The following is a 19,151-nucleotide window of genomic DNA, read 5'->3' as shown; positions in this document are numbered from 1 at the left end:
CTCTCTAAGGGCCAGTCATTCTACATCACCACCCCCCCCCCCGCCCCTTCTACACACACACACACACACACACACACACACACACACACACACACACACACACACACACACACAGACACACACACACACACACACACACACACACACACACACACACACACACACAGACACACACACACAGACACACACACACACACACACACGCACACACACACACCTCAATACCATCTCCATCACTACCACCCCTTCCAGGTACTGCAGCACTAAAACTTTGATGTTGAATCAAGTCCATTTCCCTCCAGCAACACAGGAGTGTACTTTTCTTCCTGTGCTGAGAAGCTTTCAGACAAAACAGGGCAAAAACAGTCACCGGGCGGGGTACTCAAGAGCTCAAATACCAGTGCTGTCATTCCTGAACGTATGTTCAAATGTCCCCCCCCCCCCCCCCCAGTCTTCGGGGACTGAAGTGGGGCAAGCAGAGGGATGCATGCAGAACTGTGCTGGTGTGCAGGAAATGTGTCCCTGTGCACTAACTGTCCCTTGGGGGACAACGACTTTATTTATCGGTTCCCTTGTCCACTCATGTGATTGCTGGGCATTTTTTTTATCTGGATATAGGGAGTTCTGTCCTTCACTGGAAGAGAAAAGGGCAAAGTGTGTGTGTGAGTGTGTGAGTGTGTGTGTGTGTGTGTGTGTGTGTGTGTGTGTGTGTGTGTGTGTGTGTGTGTGTGTCTGTGTGTGTGTCTGTGTGTGTATGTTCCCTGTTGTGGGAGTGGTGAGGGGTTATATGGACCTGCAGGAACCTAAGAAAAGTGCAAATACAGAGAAATTCTCTAATGGTTCCCTGGGCAACAAGGCCAACTCTTTTGTGGGACACGGGGTGATGAACAGCAAGTGGAAAGGCAGTGGTGGGAAAAGAGGAGACACAGAAAGAGGGGGAGAGAGAGAAGGAGAGAGAGAGACACACACACACAGAAAGAGGGGGAGAGAGAGAGAAGGAGAGAGAGAGAGAGAGACACACACACAGAAAGAGGGGGAGAGAGAGTGAGAGAGAGAAGGAGGGAGCGAGGGAAGCAGGAGAGAGAGTGCTGTGAGGGGTGAAAAGGTGGTGAAGATGAGGCGTGGTTCTCTGGGGGGGGGGGGGGGGGGGATGGTGGTCAGCCATTTAGAGGTTTGAGTGGAAACTGACACCCTTTTCTACAGTGATGGCGGATGACAGTCTTGGAGCACAACTCAGCTGGCTTTTATTTCAGAAGAGCTGTAGTGCTCAAGCTGTGTTGACTGTATCAACCTCTCCTTCTCTCTCGCTCTCTCTCTCTCTCTCTCTCTCTCTCTCTTGTTATTTCTCGACACTATCTCTTATCTATCAATAAATGAAACAAGAAAGTTCACAGAGCGAGAGAGGGAACATTCTGCATTGAATTTAATCGGCTTGACCTCCCCGAACTGATGCAAAGTATCAGTCTCTGCTGCACACCATCCTAGATTATTCAAAATGGCTGAAAATCTGCAAAGTCACTCTCCCTCTCCCTCTCTCCTTTTCTCCAAAATAAGAACAGTCATCCTCGAGGCATGTGAAAGAGTAAGATAATGGTCCCTATCATACGGCCTAATGCTTAGATAACAGGCTCTTTTATTAGCTAATCTTCTATCTCCTGGACCCGAGGGCCCATAGCAGGGGGAAAAAAAACATGGGCAGCAGTTTCTGTGATGCTTACTGCAAGCAAGGAACTTCAACTAATGACATAAACAAGCAGGGGAGCATTCCTGCCACCCACTACTGAAGGGGGAAGAATGGGTTTATTGTGGGCTGGTCGAGACCACACTGGGGCATCAGGGTGACACTTGGCATTCAGGAGATGCCACCCGGACCATTTATGCCACCCCTAAGTGGGGTCGTAAAGCACGCGGGGAGGGTGGCACCCTCCTTTGAGTCGTCGTCCTCCTAACGGGGCCTGTCACACCATGCCACCCTTGTGGATGGAAAATAAAGTGCCACCTATCAATGGGCCAAATGGCTGCCATACATTACGAGGAGGCCCCAGAACAATGAGGCCATTTTATCCGGAGGCTAAACAAGCGTCTGATGAAAATAATAAATTATTTGAGAGGTGGAGCAGCGCTGAATGCGCTCGCTTGAGTGAAGCGCTTTTGTAGTGTGTTGTGGGACAGTTGAGTGTTGTTTTCCAACCAGGTCTCCTCTCAAGTGTCTCGCCCCCCCCCCCCCCCCACGCCTCTCTCTCTCTTTCTCTCTGTCCATCTCTCTCTTTCTCTCTCTCTCGCTCTCTCTCCTTCTTTCTCTCTCTCTCGGTTTCTGTAACTCTGCCAGAGGCGTGTTGGAGGCTGGGACGTGGCGGCGGTGGAACACAAGCTCTCGCGGAGAACAGCTGCGGGGGAGAGAGGGAGGCAGCTGGGCGACGGCCCCAGCAAACCCATGGATCATGTGCTAAGCACCGCGCCGCATGTAGACAATCCAGCAACGGTTGCTCTTTTTGTCTGTCGGCGCTCTTCACCTTCACAAAACATTCACAAAACATGTTTTATCTCTCCAACTGAAAGACGGATATGGGGGATGTGTGCAAGGTGGACACCATTTTCTGAAGGAGAAACAGGATACGATGGCAGTCCCCTGGGGATATAGCGAAGACGTGAGGTGGTCGGTATAGTGTGGCAGTGTTTTCATGTGGTTGACACGCTGGTCAACCTTGCTCATGCATACCGTGCCGAAAAAAAATAAAAAAGTCAACAAAAAAAAAACGACCGCATGCCGCAAGATGAGATGTTTCCACAACTGTACTTATGTGGCTGTCCACAAAGAAATCTCTGACAAGAGGTGAGCTCAGCTCTGTTATTAGGGGGGGTAGTCGATGCGCTCACCACTTCTATTTGACAAATACCTGGGCCTGTTGGAACACGGAGGGGAGACGAAATTGGCCTGGGGGTGCGACCTGCGCCCTCCCCCACCCCCCCTTCTCCCACCAGTGCCTCTCCCTCCTCCTGATCCCCAAGGACGAGGAATGTCAAGATGCGGCTACAGTTTGAGGAGAGGAAAATGAATACTTTTGCCCACCAGCCAAAACCTGACTTATGGATTTTCGATGAAAGAGCTTACTGGCTGCACAAACCACCTGGAAAGGCATTCCAGAGAGTGTTATGGGTGTTTTGTGCATGGGTGTGTGTGTGTGAGGAGAGACAAAAGAATCCTTTTCCAACCCTTGAGAAGCCGTCATATAAATAGCTACACTAAACGCCAAGCTAAATAACCATATGAGAAAAATTCTTGTTAATGTCTGAAAAGTAGCTAAACAGTCTAACATGCATTTTCCCACTGAAGTGTCTTCATATAAACGGTTGAATGATTCATTTTGTGTTATGCATGATTAAAAGTGTGAAAACAACATAAGTTATTTAATTTTTTCAGCGTAATAATTAATGATGAAAAGCGGCCTAATTATGCATGGAAAACGGCTTCTGGCTTTCGATGCGTTCTCCCTGTGAAGAGGGGCACTTTTTCCATTTCTCCTAAACACTGGCACAAGCACCATTCCCGGTGGAAACAAAAGTTAACAGCCCTAGAGTAGGTATTGCTCTTCAATGCTCTCTGGTGTAAAAAAAAAAAAAAAAAAAACGTAGTTTGGTGTATTTTTACGATGGATGAAAATCCAACAGTTATGTAACGCTAGGAGCTTTTGCTCCTTTCAACAAGAATGGGATTAATTCATCCTTGGAGAGGATAATTGTGCGTATCCTGTTATTTTTGCCTTCTTTCCAACCACTTTCCTGTGTTCAAGTCGTACCCGTGAAGGGGGAATAAAAAGGGAGAAAACACTGTAGTTTTCACCACTCGAAAGGTGCAGAATGGGAAAACTGTCACCGTTTGGCTCAGAAGACACACACTTCCCCCCCAGCTGAAGTTAGTTAACACCTTGAAGGCAGCAGGGGTAGAAGGCTTGCCTCGTCTTACCGTACGAGTGCCAAGCATTACAGGAGTGTCTGATGAAAACCAAGTGTCAGTGTGCAAGTCATTAAAATGACAGACAGGTTTCTGACTGCAGATCAAGACCCAGGCGAATTCCTCACGTCTCCCGTCTCCCTTTTAAAAATCAAGGCGTAATGACATCGCTCTGGCAGGAAAAGCCGGTCGGCAAGAACGACGCGACTACAGCCGCGGTCGGTGCCGCTCGCCATGCCAACATATTTGCATGAGACAACACCGGCAGCAGCACGGGGACTCAGGTCAAGGATGACCCCCCTCCCTGTGCAAATGACCCTGGGCCAGACGGGCTTGAAATTTGCCTTGTTTTTGCCTTTCTCCATCAATCACGCCATCCTTCAGAGAGCGTTCCAAAGTGTCCTGGCTAGGCTACCTCCATAGTGTGGCTTTCTCTCTTCTTTCGCATTTTTTTTTAGTACAGGAAAGGGGGATGATCTGCCTTCTAAATTTGATCCGTAACCGTAGAAACCTTGAATGAGAAACAGCTGGGGGCTTTCAGCGGCAATGAAAACGGCACAAGTCGACGATCAAGCTGCCTGTCGGAGGCTGCAATATGAAAGGAGATGGACCCACAGCTACTGCTGCCACCACGGGCTCTGCTGTTGCTGCAGTCACTGGAGCATCCTGGCCCCATGCAAATCCATTTGGCTCGATTTATAATTCATCTCCAGCAGCATCGGGTAAAGTAATGTGGTTTAAATACTGACAGCCTGACTGCTTGCATGCTGGGAGTTTGGCTTCTTCCTAAAGCGTATCAATTATCTCCTCCATTTTCACCCATTTCAAATGGCTCCCTCCGAAGACGTCTTTTTGAATTGTGCCGCTGCCTTTTGGCTTGAGTTTCAAGTTTTCTTTCCGCTGATGTTTAAAAAGGCTTTGCCATTTCTTTAAAAACAAAAAAACTCACTTCACTGACCTGAGGAGGATATAAGGGGGCATAAACCCAAGCTAAGGTTCATTTGAGGCCTCCCAAACAAAGCTTGATTGATGATGGGCCGCCATTATCAGCTGGAGTTCTGTTTGCGAGGTGTGAATGTCTCTCCATGTAAAAGGAGCCCCCCTGTAACAACCTGTCTCACAAAGACAAAGGCACCTCAGGAGGCTTCCCATCAGGTCTCCTCCAACACCCCACCTACAGGTCAACTGGACACGCTTGTTATCAACCCCTCCCCCCACGCCTATCAAAGCTCCCTCTGTAAATAAGGCCAGCTCATTCAAGGCTCGAGACAAAAAAAACAATCTACTACACACCTACAAACCTCCAAAATGACCTCTTCTTGCAGTTGCACCCATCCAGGCCATGTCCACGCATGGAGGAGCACGACTGAGATCTTCCAGTGGCCTTGCTGACCTCAACTCAGTGGTCCCAGGTGGCTGCAGAGAGTCGCTGTTTACTGAAGCAACAACCATGCGCCCAGCCATGACCTGACAACCTGATCGCCCCACAGACTCCCTCACCCCACACATGCCAACCTGACTGCTAGTCTTGGATGCAGCTGTGAAACCATGACGCCGTAGTGATGAGATTGATGACCAGTGGTGTAGATATAAAGAGAAAGGGGGTTCCAATCATCTCAGTGCAATCACAAGAGCACAACAAGCTAGTTTTGACTAAACTCACACTGGATTCCTGGTGGTGGTCTTTGAAGTACTTAAAAAGACACTAATGGGACGAAGAGACAAGCCCAAGCACCTCCTGGGACACAACAGGGGGATGAAAAGGTGCTTTCATGGCCCCCATCCCTTGTGGAAGGGAAGCTTGCGGACGTGAAGTGAAGTGAAGTAAAGAGGGGGTTGGGGAGAATCGGACCTGAAGAATGAGAAATGGCTCGGTGTGGTTTGGTTGGAGGGGGGGGGGGCTGTGCTAGGAAGGGGAGAGTAGGGAAGTTCCACACCTTGAAAGACAATACAATGGACCCCTGATAACAAAAGAGGGACTGCCAAGCCGATGCATCTGTTTTCATTTAATGCCAGGCAGACAAGACTGCCAGACAAGAATGTCCCGCACAAGCGACAGAACACACTCAGATTAAAGCATGGCTGACAGGTACCCCACCCTCCCAACGGATTTGGGGACGTGTTTTTTTTTCTCACTGTGCTCCACTCATTGCTGAGTTAAGGACATAAATAGAGCCTTTGTGGCACAAAGAATAAGAGAAATTGTTTGATATAAATTCTGCTTTATATTTACCATGGCTTTTGTTTCCTTTTCTCACAGCAGTGTATAATTAGGCTAGACGGGTAGTAGGTCGGACACATAGTCCAAACTGGCTTGAACCATAAGTGAACTTCATCCACCTTCATCTGTTGTGTAATTCAATTACCCTGCACATCTGGTAGCATTAATAACTGAACGCAGGACTTTATAGTGAGCCCAGTAAAGTCAGTGGAGAATAAGGAAATTAAACTACAGACTAAGGAAATTAAACTACATACAACAAGAGCAGAGACCAAGAACAACAACTCAGTGATGTATGCCTAGATCTCCCACCGTATTTCAGTGTCTTACAGACAACACTTTTCAATAAGGGGACTTCACTAGAAAATGAAACAAAAACAAGTTGGATTCAATTCAAACCACAGCTGGGACGAAGGTTAGCAAAAGGGCACCAATGTCACCATCAGCTACCATTCAACGACTGACTACCAGATACCAGCCAAGCAATAACACACAAAGGTGGTACTTCACATCTGTACCGAGGAGACCTCAAGACCTCCGGCGTCTGTTTTTGGATTATGGCAACATCAGCTCAGCCACTGCCATGTATCTGTATGCCTTACAAATCAGACTTAACACCAACGCTATACTCACTTTCACACATAAGGATCATCTAGCAACTGAAAGTGACATACTGGCTCCAAAACAGCAGTGAAGGGGGGGAAAGTTTAGCATTCATTTAGCAATAATGTGTTCCCACTTATGTGAATGCGCATGGCTTCCCCGTCCCAGGGTTCCGTTTCTTCCAGGTCAGTGAATAGGAATATCAGGCCAACTCCATCTGTGTGCTGCTGTGACAAACGGCAGTTACTTTACGTAACCCTTTGCGGGAACTACCATAGCGATGATGCACATCTGGGTCAATTTCAAGTATACCTTTTAACAACAAAAACAAATATATCCACCTTGGGTGGTTATGTTATGATTCATGTCCAAATAAGACATGACACAATAAAGTGCTATGTTAATATTGATTAAAAAAAAAAAATTAAATCCAGTGATTATCATCGCTACCCAATTCTAACAAATAAACCCTATAATATTATACCATAATTACACCATAATTACACCTTTTGTACTTCAGGTCATCCTTCTCATCTGAACAAGGTCTTAATAGCATGCATGCCTTCTAAGGAAGAAAGACTACCTCATCCCCTCTTCCTACTCACAAATTGCTATGATTTCAACGCCAGGAAGCTATGGGCACAAAACAAAAGTTTGTGAGTGCGTTGCCAAGTTTCCTGGCCTAACAACAACTTCTGTGTGTGTGTGTGTGTGTGTGTGTGTGTGTGTGTGTGTATGTGTGTGTACTTTTTTGCTTCCTTGTAGAGCACAAGCGCACTGTCTCTGTGGTAACATCTGCTGTTTTTATTACCTGCATGATGGAAGGGGGAAGCACAGCGAGGAGATTAGCTAAATCAAATACCCAGATAGGGCCCACCGCACCACGGAGACTTCCCCTGCGATATCTCCAGCACGCTAAAGCCAAGGGAGCTCCACAACAATCCCCCCCCCCCCCGCCCGCCCCCATCCCCCGTCCTCCAAGATGGGCCTGTGCAGCAAGGCGTGACTCGTCTAGGTCTCTGCACACATGACTACACAAAGCCGCGTGGAAATGCGTCTGGGCGCTCCAAGCAGGGCCCGGATCACATCCCTCTTGGAGCGGCACAGCCTCTAATTTCCATTGCCCCCGTCGCTACCACCACCACCACCACCATGGCACAATGACACCCCCTGTTCTCTGTCTGATAACAGAGTCACACTGCCCTAAAGCAACACTTTTCGTCACACTGTAGATGTCAAAATACATGTGTGTGTGTGTATGAGTGTGCATGAGTGTGTGTGTGTGTGTGTGTGTGTGTGTGTGTGTGTGTGTGTGTGTGTGTGTGTGTGTGTGTGTGTGTGTGTGTGTGTGTGTGTGTGTGTGTGTGTGTGTGACTTGTCACATAGCATTGGTATTCAAATACGAAGGGAAAAAAAGGGAATTGGAGCGATATGAGAACTGACAAAGGCCAACGTGTGCTAAAGTGGAAGAGACAGAAGGATACGTCCTTTGTCTCTCTTCTTCCCCCAATTCCAAACTCCCAATGAGAACAACAACTCTGCCACGGAGGAGAGCCGGCTGAAGAAGAGAGGAAACGGTGAGTGAAAACAAACACGAGCGCATCGTGTGGTTATCCGTGCACCTCCTCGCCCTCTCATCACAGCTGAAGTGTTAACACATCACTCACAGCTGTTGACAAGCAAATATGCCAGGAATGGCCACACGGTCGTAAAAACCTCCAAGTCAGATAAGTAAGGGAGGCCAAGAGAAAAACAATGGCTCAGGCAAACATTGCGACTGGAGGGGGGGGCTCTAACAATGCAGGTTTTCACTTGTCACAATAGCTAGTCTTTAGAAGTTGCTACCACAGTAATGGAGTTTCACTATTAGCTGTGAGGAGGAATGAATGAGGTGTTGTCTTAAGGAATACAGAACTGATAGCTTCCAGTCCCATAGAGCAAACTAACATGCACAGAGAGGCTGAGACAACGCAAGACGAGGCCCAGATCTGTGCACAAAGCTTCACACAACAAAGAACATCCTCCCAAGCAGTAACTTTCATTATCAACTGTGCTGTTATCTTACTCGTCTTTAAATTACTTATCTCAGCAGTCACATTTTTCGTCCCTGAAAGCTTTGTGTGTCTGATCATACAAGCTTTAAGAGTATTATAAAAAAACTTAATTGTTAAAAAAAAGTGATTCACAAGCAAACTTTTGTGGCTGTGATTATTCTTCTTTCTAATTAGATCAAGATTATGGAGGTGGAACCAGGGGCAGGCTCCAATTAAACAAAGTATCGTTCTGTCAAAGGAGCCATTGTGTCAGGCGAATCAAAGTGAAAATCGCAAGCTGGTTGTTTGGCAACAAACAGATTTGTTTTTAAGCTTCTGGATTTTAAAATATCACTTTGACTCCTTACTGAAGAGCGCTGCGGTTTTACCCCCACCACTTACTAAGGCACAGCTGAGGCAGAGGCCACAGGTTCTAACCTTGTGGCCTGCTAAGCCACTGATGGCTGGGACATTTCCATGACTATAGAACCACCAGATGATCAAATTCGAACGGCCCTCCAACCCCCACCAACCTCGTCTTCACAGTCCATTTACACCAACACAACCATCAGACGTGTGGAATGAATTCCACCCTGCACCCCCCCCCCCTCCCTCCTACACTTTCTAAAGTCCTTAACGCCCCCACCCCCCACCTTTTCTCCCAGCAGGACATGCTTTAGGGATTCTCCTTGACTTTGACCATCTTGCTTATTTGCAATTCATCATCTCTCTTTCAGGGCTCCACAATGGCCCCACACTCTTTACACATTGTCATTACAACGACACACACACACACACACACACACACACACACACACACACACACACACACATGTACATGCATGCATACATGCATGCACACAAATAAGCTGTGTTTGCAGCGTCTGACACAATTCTAGCGCTGGTAAACATGTCTGTGTATCCATCATTCAAGGAATGAAGACCACCAGCACAACTTCTTTACTGAATCCTTGTCTTGTCGAATAAAGCCTCCACTATAAACTTGATGATGACCAGAGCATAGCCATAATCTCCTCAGAAGAGTCATTGAAAGCCTCACAAACTTTCATAGACAGCAGGAGGATTAAAAGTCATGCTAAAGAACACTAAATGCACATACGGGCAAAGCTAAAGATCTTACAGAGAGTGGGAAAACCGCATCTGCTCTGAAAAAGGAGAACCTTTTATCTTGTCTCTTAACACCTCCTTTGAGAATGAGGGGCTATGAAGCCAAGAAGCCATTTGTTTCAAACAAGTGCTAGTACACACACACACACACACACACACACACACACACACACACAAACACACACAGACGCTTTGATACAGGAAAACAGCCAACAGCCAGCACTGGCATGAAAGAAGCAGATAAACAGATGAAAACAACGCACAGAGAGACAGAGAGAGAGAATGAGAGAGCGAGAGGGAGAGAAAGAGAGAGAGAGAGAGAGAGAGAGAGAGAGAGAGAGAGAGAGTGGGAGTCTTACCTTTCAAGTGGCTCTGTGGTGCTTTCCAGGGCTGCGGGAGTTATAAGAGAAATCCAAATGTGGGTGAACGGCAGCTCTCGAGCTCCATGCTGGTGGGAGACAGCAGTCCACAGTCCTCTCTCTCACACAACTCCTCTGCACACTGACTCCGGCAAGAGAGGGAGGATGAGTTCAGGAACTGAGGGGAGAGAGAGGGGGGGTGTGTGCCTGTTAGGGATCTCTCTCTCTCTCACTCACTCACTATTTCTCTCTCTCTCTCTCACTGCACCCCTCCCTGCATGTATTCTTCCTCTCTGTCTGCTTTCTCCTTCTTCAGCAGAGGGAGAGAAAAATATCTTGAAAAAGTGACCGCCAACAGGAATGTCCGCCCCTTTGCTCTGTGCACCAAGACCTCCTCCCCATCTGCCATCTAATTGCCTCAACACTCCCTAGTTGGAAGGAACTACGCTTTTGCACAAAATCCTCCCAGTTACCCCTCCCAGTTTGCACACCTATGAGGAAGAGCCCTGCCCCCTGACACACACACACACGCACACATGCAGATACTGCATGCACGTTTCTAATGTATGATAGGCTACTTGCTACACGTAAAGATTAATTTAAATCAGTCAATCATATTGTAGTGGTTTACATTATGTAACATACCAAAAGATGTTGCTTTCCTACGTTTTTATGAAATCGCAGCAAGTAAAGGGTTAAATTTCACTCTGCAGGTAGTCAACTTATGCAAAAGCAGGGAAGAAAGCCACTCAAACAGGGCAGCAGTGTGTGTTTTTAAAAGCAGAATTGAGCGGCACTGCCTATTCGCAGCTTCCTGCGAAAAGCTCTAAAATAGGAACTGTGAATGGAGATGAGGCTGAAGCATTGTTGTCATAGCACCAGTGATGTCGGCGGAGACCTACGTCAATGATGACAGCCCTGGCCAGATTCATTTTGAGAGACGCGCAAAAAAAGCGAGTGAGAGAGGGAGAGAGAGAAAACAGATCGAGGGAGAAAGGACACGAGACAGAGGGGCGTGCACCGAGTCCTGTTGCCTTGATTCCGTCGCTATGATCATGTGTTCCGCACAGGCAGCTTCGCATACATACCAATGCTAAAAAAACGCCCCGAGGCAAGAATGGGATTGGACTCTCCCTGATAACCAAGCAGCCTGCGCTATGTCTGAGACGGAGACTGGAGAAAAAGAGCGCGTTCCACTCTCCGCGTCTAGACTTTATGATTAAGGCAGCCCAAAATAAGACCATCGGTATGGCGGTTGCACTGGCTGCATCCCCGACAGCCTGCATCACTTGCCAAGGTTGTGACCCCAAAACGCTGTTGATTCAATGGCTGCTTTTTCGCATGACGATGAAGGGGTTTGTAAGACTGCACAGGAGAGAGGAAGGACTAAAAGTTTATTGAGTTACTGAACTAGTACTGTCTGGTGATGGCAAATACATTACGCAACAGTTTTATTAAATTATTATTGGGGCGCAAGCCGACCTTCCGTTCACAGCCCTCGAGCATGTTTGTGAATCTTTGTTTTGTGAGTGGAAATGGGAGGAAATTGCATTCTAAACAGAACAGCATGTGTTATAAATCCAGTAAGTGGCAATGACGACTGTGTGTCTCTCCAAACCCGCAAATATTTCTGTAAGGAGACTCGAATGGGCTGCATTATATCAATTATCGTCACTTGCTTGATTTATTCGAGAGTAGTCAAACCACTCGTCTCACTGCAGAACACAATAGTACAGTATTGGTGTTAACCAATCTGGTGAACAATTTTACAGCATACCCAGCACATTACTACATGGCCCCAATACACATCAGAACCCCCCCCCCCCCCCCCCCCACACACACACACACACACCACCACCACCACCACCACCACACACACACACACACACTAATCTCAATAGCAAACCCCACTCAACCCAGTGCCCTCAGTTCTACAGCTGTTCCACCACAGTCCAATAACCCAGTGTTATTGTAACATTACCCACCATCACTGACAGTGAGGTCAGAGTAGGGACGGAGGGTAAACAGCACCACACTCACGGAATGCAGGCTCTGCATGTTACACACACCAGAGAGCGGCTTCCCATGTGTCTCTGCGCTCCGTGCAAAATGACCAACTCCCTCTTGTTTGCTCTGGTCTTAAGGAAATCTCCTCTTCGCAAAACGCAATAAAGCCATCACCAGCTGAGCAAAGAGAATGCATAATCAATTTAATGCAGTGCCAGCTGGGAAAGCCAGCGTTCGTTTTAGTCAGCACTCCTCTGTGGTCTGTTATTAAATTCAACATTCAGCCTGGCCTATATGGCTCTCGAGTACCACTCACTCACAGGGGGCCGGGTAGGCGTTTCTGGTGGAAAAGCCAGAATCTGCACCTGACCAAGATATTTCAGTGGCACACAGCCAACCGGCTGTATATGGACACAGTGGATAAACCTTGTCTTGTCCTTCTACACACTGTATCTTTTAAACCCTGTCGTATGTTTACAGAAATCCCCAAGCCCAAACAATGTGAGGGCCCCACTCCGTCTCAGCTTCCCCATAATATGGAAAAGGTTGGTGCTGGGGTTGGTTGGGGTGGGGTGGGTGGGTGAGGGTGGGGATGGGTATTTTCATATGTCAATGTCACAGAGGTTAAATTGTTGGGAGTGAGGCGATTTACAGTGTCTTCTTCTCTCCGTGGTCCAAATGCCATGTCCGTCTCCATTTACATGATGATTTGAAACTGCTGCTGCCACTTCCCGTCTCCACCCCTTCTTTGACAAACAAGCCTAATTACCCAGAGATGCTTTTGTGCAAGCATGAAGTGGCACAACCCCCCCCCAACCCCCTCCACACACACACACACACACACACACACACACACACACACACACACACCTCTACCCGCTGCAATTTGACCTGATATCGCTGTTCCATCTGTATGCACAATACCGCGCATGAACATACGGCAAACACAGCGTGCTCTCCTCTCCATATCGCCGCACAAAGGAGCAGGGGCAAAATAGGTGGCTCCAGTTCTCTCCCCTTTTGTGCACTATAGTCGGCCGGCGGAGAAAAACATGCAGGCATGGCGTGGAGAGATGAAAGCCGCCATCGTGGCCGGAGATCATTAGTCTGGAGCATCGGTGGTCTCTCTCTCTCTATCTCTCTCTCTCCTTCGCTGCATCGTGGGCCTCTCCAAAGTCTACATCAAACAACCTGTGCAGCCGGTGTACGCAGGCGCTCAGAATGTCCGCATGAAAGAGGAAGGAGGGAATCTTGTTAGTTGTGAGGTTGTGGTGTGTGTGTGTGTGTGTGTGTGTGTGTGTGTGTCTTTGTTGTAGCACTGCCCGTGGACTCTGGAAGATTCTGGAACCTTCACTAGCAGATGATTCTCATCTATACGATAACACTTGATGTCGGCAATATTATTGTGACGGCTGAGATCTCTTGTGAATATCACCCTTTTGTGATCAATTATTTACTAGACGATGAGAGATTTCAGTAAGAGAAAACAAATGTGTATTAAGGATGTGTTTTATAATTCACCTTCCTTTGGAAGTCTTAGTGATATAGGCACATACATGTATGCATAGTCTTTAAGCACTAAATAAGGTATTCTATACTGTTTCTGTATTCTAGAAAAGGCCTTGTGAAAGCCATCAGTTCTACGATGTACAGTATGTTAATGCAGGAGTCCCCAAGACACACTGGCATTGATTGAGGATTCAAAAATCTCGAGGGCCATAACTGTAGATCTTTGCAGATATTCAGAGGCATCACTGAGTTTGGGATATGAGTATTTTATAATGCCTGTGTTTTCAGATTTTACTGTTCCAGAAGAGCACTGTAATCCATGAGTCACTTGTTTTCTCCTGTGGTTTTGTCATGAAGTTTCCTTTTTTGATTGAGGCCCTCAGCCTAGAGAGAGAGAGAGAGCTGAAACACACACTCACCATTCCTGAGGCCTACTGTCTTTATATCCAAACAGCAACTTCAAAATCATGGAACACAGCCGAGAAACTCACCCACCACCAGCATCACACACACACACACTCACACTCGCTCCCACACATATTCAAAGCCATTTTGAACCTGTACCACATAAAACCTAAAACCTAGTCTTTCCTTCAGCAACTTGGAGCACTTAACCATCTATAATTTATCTTTAAAAGAAGGTTCTGGAAGCCTTGTGAATGCAAAGAACACCACTTGTCGCTTTTCTCTCACAGCACAAAGTCGCGTTAGCTTGCCACTTACAGCTGGACCCTTTATCCTCTCTAAATGTCATAGCTCTCTACTTTTCGTACCCCATAGAGCATGTACCTGGATGCTAAGAGGTAAAAAAATGGTGGACTGTGGAACAACGACCACTTCGAGTGTGTGAAGTCCTTTCAGAGAGACAGCAACAAGCTTGAGGTAACTAGATCTCCATCTTTGAAGAATTCACCGTCCCCTGGAGTTCCCCCCCCTCCCCAACCTTTAAAAGGAGACTTTGATGCCAAAGGCAGCACTTAAGATTCATTAGCGCTCTTAATCTCGACATCATCTATTCCGCTTCTCACACATAACTTTTTAATCATATTTCTCATGTCATAATAATGGTGATTAAGTGTGTCATGAAACATTACTTCCTGGAAAAGGAAAATCATTCAGCTCACAGCATCACAGACAGCCCATCTGAGCTATGCGGACTGCTATGTCAGAGTGAACGCAGCCAAAAGACGCAGTGTAACAGTTAAGTGGGTCATTCTTCTGCCCCAAGTTATCTGGGACAAGCTGCCCAGAACACGAGTTTGAAATCCAACTCTGTGCTATTTAGACACAGCCGTAGAATGAAAGATTTATCGAAAGTGCACTAAGGGAGCAAGCTCTCATGGCACCTGCTTCCGGATATGATTTTTCACATGTTTGAATCATCAGTCGTGACAATATGGAGACTGTGAGTCTCAGTGTGCAAATTATTCATGTCATCATCCTCTTTAAGGAGAGCTGGCTTCTGTAAAGATGATACAGGCCCACAGGCTATGGCCTATATTACACTGAGTTCAGTTTGTGAAGGGTTAAAGATGGCGATGAATCATCAGGACCTGGGGTTTGGCCACCTCCCTCCATTAAAAAAAAGATAACGCCCCTGCAGAGATGGGATGATATGGAGACATATCACCATACCGGTAACCAACATTTTTTTTTTTTTGCATTACCATAGTGTTGCTGAGTTACAGTGGTGATACTGTATTATAGTGATAAGACATTAAAATCTACATGAAAAAAAAGATATAACTGAGATAAAAACAGTCATTAATACTACTCTGACTGAGGAATTGTAAGCAGACAACCACAGTCCTGATGTTACCTTGAATGTTTGCACCTATTGTTCAGGTTAAACATAGACACAATATATTGATGATAATGGGCATGAATCAAATTTGAAATTGGATGCTTATCATCACACATTATGCCACATCACAGTCTGTAATTGTTTCATGCCTGCACACCTGATTAAAAATAGTGGAAAAACAACAGTCCTTGTCTGTTGGAGACCACACAAATCTGCCTAGGAGCCAGCAGCATAGGGCTTAATGACAAAATCAGCATCTTAAGTAATATCACACACCATCATGTATTTGTCTCATATGCTTGCGGGGAAATCCCCCCACGCCGTAAAAACAAATAACCTCATTACGCAACGTATATTTTGTTAAGGGGAGCGCAACAATGATTAAATAAACCAACTTGTGGCACAGCAAGTCAGCACAGATACAGTACACTTTGTTCGGCATAGCAGTGAGAGAAGAAGGAATGCCTTGTTCTCAATGGCAGACTAGATCATTCTCACAAGACAAACCTGGCCATCAGCCAGTCGAGCGTGTAGATGACCCCGGGGTCTGGGAAAAGTATGCTCTTTCACATGTAAAGAAAAGTCAAAATGACCAAACGATCTTATGAAACTTTTTTTTTGTTGTTGTTATTATCCCATTCTGCTAGTATCTACATAATCTAACAGTGTTACAGTTGCAGCATTAGCAGTATGCTGTGGATACAAGCCTAATGATAATGAGGAATGGACCACACGTTAAGAATGATAATATACTAAAACAGTATTATCTTACTGAACAAAGCCTATCCCTACACCAAAGACAATTAAGGAAAAGATTTAAAAAAAAAAAGAAATCTACAGTCAATGGGACATAAATGGAGGTTTGATGAATGGCAAAAACAATCTTCCTTTCATCAGAAATGTTTCAAACTGATCAAACAACAGCAATTAAAGAAAAACAAGCACCAAAGCCTAACTTCAGCAAGACCATGGAACAAACAAATCCAGATCTCTATCCACTTAAAAATCAACACTGCCACGGAGCTCTTGAAGCTCTAGCAAAGTGGATACATTTTGATTTCGTTAAAGAGGGAGGCAACGAAATACAAGCCTCTGCAAAACAGTACACCATTTACAGAGTCCCATCTGAGAACTGAATGCAGCATTATGTGAACGTGGGTTAAAAAAATGAATAATTCACATTGGGCACTTAAAAGATTCAAAATATGCGCATTTCGAGCCATCGTCTGAGCCTCAAATGACAAGGTTCTTTTTTATAACGGACAAACTTAGAAACACAAGTCAAGCACTGTACAAACAGTCCCGGCAATTACCATTTGAATCTGCTTGCATCGCTTCATGCTCGGCTGGGACAGTTTTGAAGATATGCGCCCACCTCCACCACCCCCCCACCCCCAACTAGCATGGCGAAGCAAGCAACGAGATTCCATCTGTCAGCTACCTGATTAGGGTGGACCGAGAGGTCATGGGCCGAGGTTTCTCTGAGGTTATCATCAGCCAGAAGCCCGTAGAGGCCCAACCAGATCCAGGGGTGGGAGACAGAAACCGAGACCGAGAGAGACCCTCACTCCCTCCCATCCAAGAGGAACACAGATGATATCAGCTTTCCAACCCCTGAGACACACTACATCTGCCTGCAAAAAGCCCCCAGCAAGAAAAAAGCACACCCCAAAAAAAAAACACTGGAGATGGTTCTCTGAAGACATGTCTTCATGAGTGTTGGCTTCGGATAGACTGCCAGACAAGGGCTATGCTCAGCATTCTCGGGCCAGCGTTAAGAAATCAATAGAGCCAGCTGAGGCTTTCACTCACAGAGAAGTAAAGTTGAAGGCCCCAGGCAGGATAATGTAGGAATCTGGCGAACCAGTTTGGTTTGAATTTCCAAAGATTATCACGGCTTTGTAATGGCATAGCCACTGCTTATTTTTTATCTACACAATCAATCATTACACCCAGAACAAGAACATGCATTTTGTAAAAAAAAAGCATACAATTGAAGGGTTTCTATTTAAAACGGCAAAAGCTTACACTATTTTTCAAGATCAACATGATGGAGTCTTCATGTTATTTTCTTTCTTAGAGGACATAGCAGATTTGACCAAAGACTGGTGATAGGATCCAGGCTTAAATAATGTTTCAGAGAGGGATGATCATTCCCATCATAAATTTCTCAACCTTAATACCATCTGAGGGATGACCTCTCGCACCGAGCTATCTGAGACACCAAAGCTCTGCTTCAAATCTATGCCCCTCTGACAGGGGATTACCTCTGGCCAGGATACTACCTGGGAACTGTCCATCCACATCATATCTGATGACGATGACACAGAATACCATGGAATATATGGTCACAGGCACAAACATGGGAAAAACAGGAACATGCCACTAGCAAGAAGGATCGAGCTCCAGCTGACCTTTATGTATTTCAAAAGGTCTGGGAGTAAAGAAAATACGTCGTTTCCCATGTAGAAGCCTATAGAGGTAGGCTATATGTGGATCATTTGAGGATGAAGTAGACAGTACAAGCATACTAATATAATTTTTGCACATATGCTTCTTTAAGGAACATGAATTAATCAATGTAATGATCAACACTTGTTTTTCATATAGCTACCCAGCAGACTCAATACAGCCTCTGCCCTGTAGCCCATGATGTGCACAACACAGTAGCCTAAGCTAGAAAAATGAATTAATTACCATCAGTGAGAATAATGGATGTTCTGCAATAACAGGAAACTATAATGAGCAATAAATCAGCTAGTCAAACGTAGGCTATGATGGCTACTGAGTGAATGTTAAGATTATTATTCTGTCAACAATACGGACACTATAGTGAAAAAATGCAACATCGCCATACCCCGACTGACAGATGACACGTGAATGATAAACTGGACAGCTCTAAAGATGGACAATCAATACGAATGTCGAATAGTACGTCACATCTTCAGAGTAAGTCCGACATAATTCTACTGTGCAAGTGTCAAAACAGAAGACATTTCCTACAAAACATGGGCTCAGTCTACATAGGCTATATTAAAAATGTAACCAATATAAAAGAGATGTGGGATGCAAGCAACGACAAAATAGTATGGGGTCATAAATGTCTAATCGTATATAAATAACACATGAAAATTGCGAACAAATAAACATAATGGCGTGGAATGAGACCACATTGCATCAAGGCATGCAGATTGGGCATCCAACTTACGATTGTACATGACGGTCACGGGCATTCCACACGGTCACTAGGACCCGGGGGAGACCTTTTGTCGCGTCTAATCAAGCTAATTCATTCGCAAATGATGCCTCTAAACCCCAATATTTTATCGATTCATGAAACGCACCTGTCATTAGTGATGATCAGTTTCTGTCGCAGCCAACCTGTTCACAAGCAATGTCCTGTTACACTCCCGAACATGATCCCCTCTGCATAGCTGGCGCTACACACATCTCATGCATAGGCGCTACCATGTTGTTTCTACACTGCTGTGAAGGGAGGTGCGCGCAGCCCTTGGAGACGGAGCACGAGTGGACC

At 45.9% G+C, this 19,151-nt stretch overlaps 1 protein-coding gene across 1 annotated transcript in view; it reads right to left on the bottom strand.

Moving 5' to 3' along the window:
- LOC134099606 (rho guanine nucleotide exchange factor TIAM1-like) overlaps positions 1–19,099 on the bottom strand; it is a 57,416-nt gene extending 38,317 nt beyond the window's left edge. Inside the window, exons 1-2 of the mRNA XM_062552540.1 lie at positions 18,961–19,099; positions 10,297–10,474 (exon numbers count right to left, since the gene is read on the bottom strand). The gene's annotated coding sequence lies outside the window, so the exon portion shown is untranslated. The remainder of the gene's footprint in view (positions 1–10,296; positions 10,475–18,960) is intronic.
- Positions 19,100–19,151: the final 52 nt, after the last annotated feature.

Source organism: Sardina pilchardus, chromosome 13 (assembly GCF_963854185.1).
Source record: "Sardina pilchardus chromosome 13, fSarPil1.1, whole genome shotgun sequence".
Taxonomy (NCBI): Eukaryota; Metazoa; Chordata; class Actinopteri; order Clupeiformes; family Clupeidae; genus Sardina; species Sardina pilchardus.
The sequence above is the reverse complement of the archived record's forward strand: the minus strand, read 5'-3'. Positions and strand labels throughout refer to the sequence as shown.